This window comes from Haliaeetus albicilla, chromosome 18, assembly GCF_947461875.1.
Source record: "Haliaeetus albicilla chromosome 18, bHalAlb1.1, whole genome shotgun sequence".
NCBI lineage: Eukaryota > Metazoa > Chordata > Aves > Accipitriformes > Accipitridae > Haliaeetus > Haliaeetus albicilla.
In genome coordinates this window covers 3,679,412-3,684,751 of record NC_091500.1, presented here as the reverse complement: position 1 = coordinate 3,684,751, position 5,340 = coordinate 3,679,412, and positions in this window count along the sequence as shown.

Here is a 5,340-nt window from a genome sequence, read left to right as displayed (position 1 = left end):
TTTGGGAGAGTTTATCTCCAATCAGGTTCTAGTCTGAACAGTTTCCCCTTTTGTAATCATCTAGGTTACAGTGCTTTAATCTTACTCACTTTCCATTTGAGGTTCTGTTTCTGCTTGAAATCTCATCTAAAGAGAGTGGTCGTGTTCCTCCTCCTGCGAGCTGGGCGCCTTTCGGCAGCGAGTACAAGACAGATGATGTCATTTAGGGCACGGGGGAGGGGGGAAGAGAGGTACGGGACACAGCTGACAGCACATCCTAATATCTCTTTATCGCCTGTATGTAAGATCTGGTAAGATCTGCCTTCCCTCTGTTTTGTGCAGTTAGCTACTTGCTGTATTGCAAAAAGCTTTGCTGGGGCGAAAAAACCAAATGTGCCCACCTGGAGCTGTTGTGGGCAGGGATCAGCTCAGATCTCGCTATGCTGGCGTCCTTCAGTGCCTGCTGTCCTCCAGGGTCTTTGGGGACAGCTTTGTTTCCAACCACGCAATGCTGTGAAGCTCCGTCGTTCTCGTTTCCACCCTCATCAGCAGGGTTGCAGACCCACCAACCCCCCCCGAAGGCCAGGAAGCTGATGTGTGTCACCTACTGATCCTGCTGGATTCTGGATAGAGCCTCCACCACGTCGAGACAAGCAGAAAGACAAGCAGCCAGAGCTTCATCAAACAGGACAACAGGGATCCTGCCTGAGGCTGGCTGAGCAACGGGCTGCTTAGCAACTCTTTTTTGAGATGAGGGGTGGCAACTTTATGTAAGGGAAGGTCGACTCTTGGGTCTTGGTCCTGCAGGTAGCATCGCTGGCTGAGATAACAGCCTCCTGCTGATGGCTGTCTGGAGGATGGAGCAACCTCCAAAGTATGGATCTCTCTGCAATAGTGGTCATCGGGAGTGTTGCAAAAGTTTGATTTTATGGTTCATTCACTAGGCTGAAAAAAAAGCAAAGCAGAAGAATCTAACAAGCAACAAAAATTCACCTGTCGTTTTCATTTGAATGCCCCCAAAAGGGGTCAGTTTGGACCAGGAACATGAAAAATCAAACTGCTGGGCTGAAAAAAAGTCAAAAAAAATTATTGGTCTCTCATTTTTTGCCCTGACCTGAAGCTATTGTCCCAACTCAGTTTGTCAAACCACCAAGTGTTGAAGTGAAACTGTGTTTTCTGACAATCAGTTATAAATCCAGGAAATTTCACCCAGCTCTTGCCATACGAGTGAGCAGAAAGTGACTCTGGCACCGCAGGGGGTAACAAGGACAGGGATGCTGCAGCTTGTCTCTTCATCATTCATTCATCCCAACTTAAAGCAGGTATCTGAGGTGGGCTTTCCTTACCTTTCCCTTCCTTGGCTCAGGAAGCCAAGGAAATAAGTGCAGGGCAATCACAGAAATTTTTAACTGAAGTTTGAGGACCTGGTGTCCACACGAGATCCCTCTGCTCTTGTGTTTTTCAGTGAAGATGCCTTACTGGGTAACCAGGTAAGACTGGAAGGGGAATTCACTAGCAGTTCTAGAAAATAATTTACAACTAATATTTTGGGTGAAAGTGGAACTCAAGTCCTTTTTCCAGCAAAGTAGAGAGATGGAAAACTACATATCAGGCCTGAGATTTTAAATGCTTTTTGCTTCTATGGGTTGCTGCAATGAGTTGGATTAGAAGGTTTATCAAAGGAAAGTAATTACAAATGAGCCACTTCAAACCTTTGGAAAAGGTTTTGATTTTCTTTGGAAATTATTTCTAGTTCTTCAGGGCTTGGGAACTTCTTTGGAGTTGGAGGGAGGAATAATTTGTTAACTCAATATACACGCTTGCAAAGTTAGTTCTGGAGTTACCAAACTGATTTTTTTCTACCTATGAAAAACAGGTGGGCTGAAAATTCCCACCATGATTTCAGTAAGACTTCAGGCACAATTGTCCATTTGTTTTGCCTTTGATGTTGACCCACCTGGGAGAAACCCATAGAGAAAATATTGCTGATACCCCGAAGCAACACGCAATGCAAAAACCATCACAGTGTTCCATGACGGTGAAACTTATGAAATCTGATTTCCTGTTGATGCTTTGGTGTTTAACACCCTGATGGTACTCACCGTGAAGCTTTTCCTCTAGTGGATATGGTCTCCTCACTCCTCTGCTCGGCCACCTCTTTGCATCTTCGAAACATCTCCTCCCTTACCAAACTCAGGCACAATTCACCAGAAAGTTTACAAGTCATTCGGAGGGAGGGTTGCTGGACAGGCCAACGATACAATTGGTTTGGAAATTCAAAGGAAAACAAAATACCAACCTCTGAAAATATTGAGAAAGAAACCTAATGGCTCACAGGGACGGTATCTGAATGAGGAGAGTCAAGGTTAAGAACTATTCCAAATAGCAGTGAAATGTTGACAGCCCTTTGCCTTGTTCTTGAAGCACTTCACATACCACTGTCTTTCCCCTGCATCCCTACATCACCACTCTACCTCCACTTCCACGCGGGATATATGGTCCAAAACCCAACTTCCCTCTTGATTGAACCTGTTTTATGCTGAAACAGCCCCAGCACTCTCTGCCACGTTATTCCAGGTACCCAGGAGCCCAATTCCTCCCTGTGCCATTTCCCAGTAACTGACAATTAATCTGCATTACGCTCCAGGCTCTGCCTGAAGGCAGGGGTGGCCAACCCTTTCCATGGGAAAGGCAGTTCCTCAGTCCCAGGATGCACATCATTTTGGCAGGGTGAGGGGTGGATGCTCGGCATCATCCAGAAGCAGAACAGGGCCAAACACATGGATTCAGAGGGCTGGTCCTTGCAGTGGGCTATTTCCTCTGCGTTGCTCAGAAACCTCGTGCCAACCCAGCTGGGAAAAGACATCTCTTAAACAAGCTGACCCAAACTAAACAACAGAGCAAAACTGAAAAAGGCCAGTCCCAGGTCCTTCAGTGATGGAGGGATCATCTCACGGAGATGAGGACCCAGGTGACCACAACCCTCTGCAGGTCTTCTGTGCTTGCATCGGTCCCTTCGGGGTGACATGGGGACAGGATTAGCTGGAGACCTGCTGCCCTCTGTAGGTGCCTCTGCCACATTTTCAGGTTCACTGGTTCACCTGGGAGTGGCCCTCGGACGATGTCAGAGGACTTTTCTGGTACAATCCCTGTGCACCTGGCTAAGATAGGGTGGTGATGGTTGAGGGCACCACAGCCTCCTCGCCTCATCCCAGCCTGGGCAGGCTGAGCCCCAGGGACTTTGCTTTGGGGGAAGTGCATTTCTTGGGTGACCAGCTGAGAAGCAACCATCAGTGCTCCTGCAAGATGTTCCCAGCACATGGTCCCACAGAATGGCCACATTCCGCTGCTGGGAGGTCCAGCTCTTCCATGCTCTGTTGGCAAGATGCCTACAAGGAGAAATTCCCCAAAGCTAGGAGCCAGGGCAAGAAGCAGCTGGTTCAAATCTGAGCTGTGTCAAACCTCTGCTGTTATGGTAGAGGAATGGTCATTTCTGCCTGTTTCTGGTGATACAGAGGCAGCTCAGGAGGTCCAGATGAGATTTAGCTGGCTATAGGGCACATCTACCTTGTAGCATTTGTGGTCCTCATATCAGTACAGGAGATCTGGGTTCCCAAGAAAGTCTGGAGGGTATTACCGCTACAGCAGGCAGCTTGGGCTTTGCAAAACCACATCTCTGCAGGGACCCAGTCTTGGATCCAAGTGTTGCCGAGGATTCAGGTGTCCTGTGGAAAAGGTGCTGTGCCCAGGGATGCTGTGGGACGTAACTCCAGGAACTGGCAGGTTCTGCATCTCTGAGTGCAGCAGGCATTGCTTCATCTGAGCAAAAGAAAAAAATCTAAGCCATAGGTATGGGCAGTGTTAGTGTTGCACAGGTTTATTTTAACTCATCACATCTAATCTCAGGTACCTGCTGCAGGTGGTTGGGGTTAGAGCCTCGGCACGGGGACCATCACTGCTCTTCAGCAGCTCCCCACCACACATTTTTTGATTCGGGCCCAAAAACATTCAAAACCCATGAAGAGAGTTCAGAGGGACCTGGTTCCAGCCTTTCACTGATGTCTTATGGCAGCTCATTTGAAATCCGCTACACAACTAAATTAAAAATAAACATTTACAGAAGAGGGAGCTGGTGACAGTGTGTGGTCTGCTACCGCGATGAGATAGATGTCCAGCCTCGGTAGCGACACTTCTGCTAGTAAACTAACGCGTGCTAGACCTGGTCTCTGGCCCTGAGGCCAACTGACCCTGTCTGGCCACGTCCGTGCAATTAAACGCTTTTGGCTATCAAATCTGGGTGGCTGCATCCAAGCTGTCTGTCGGGAAGGGGCCCTGGTCTTGCGTATTCCTGAGCCATATCCTGGGATTTTTTGTCCCACGTCAAAACCAGACCAGGGATTGTATTTCACCAGGGTCCTGTGCCCATGCCCATTCCCTGATTCTGTCTGGTTCATCGGCACAGACCCAGTTTTTTGTTTTGATGAGATGTTGCAGGAAATGTTGAATGACCCGTTTGCTGCTAAGAGCTAAAATGCAGCTGTAGGTCTGTGTCAGATGGTTTTAGCGTGAAGGCAACAGCTCTTCCATCTTCCTGGTCCCTCTCCATCAGCAGCAGCCGCAGGAAGGGTGGGTGCAAGCCGTGGGGTGCCTGCCTTCAGCACAGCGAGAGCTTATCACCAGACTGAGTTTGCATACGCACATCTGAAATCTGACAAAAAAGGGTGCTGGCAAAGCAAAAAAAAAAAAATTAAAAAATTGCATTTGCATCAGAAATGTGCAAATGCTGTTCTCCACTCTTCGCAGTCTGCATTGCTGCATCTTGCAGGGCGCCCGCTCCCCCTGCGCTCGGTGCTGTACAGACACAGCATCCAAATTACTGGGGGAGTCTGAGGCACCCCCGGTCTGGCATTGGAAAGGTGGTGGGAAATCCCAGCCCTGTGATGAGGTTTGTAAGGCTGTTGTTGTGATGCTGGACTCAGGAAAGGGCTGTAAATCTCTCCCTGATGCCCGTGGGGGAGAGGAGGGAGAGTTTAGGCAGAAGGGAAGGGTAAAAAAAAAAAAAAAAAAGAAGGCTGTGAGGGGGTTTCTCTCACAAAAGCTGAATGTGGGAAGGGGCCTGGATGGTTAGGTGTCGATGCCAACACTTAACCCTTTGCACCACCAGGTTCGCAAACACGGCCAGTGGTCCTGAGACACCAGATGTGCAATAGCTGCCTGTGGGGACAGAGGTGTGGGATGCTTTTGAGAGCTGTCCCCAGGCTTCGAGGGGTTAACCTTCAGCTCCTGGTGAAGGAACACGAAACCTTCTCTGTCCCCTGCCTTTGCTTCTCCTCTGTCCCCTGCCTTTGCTCCTGTCCCCAG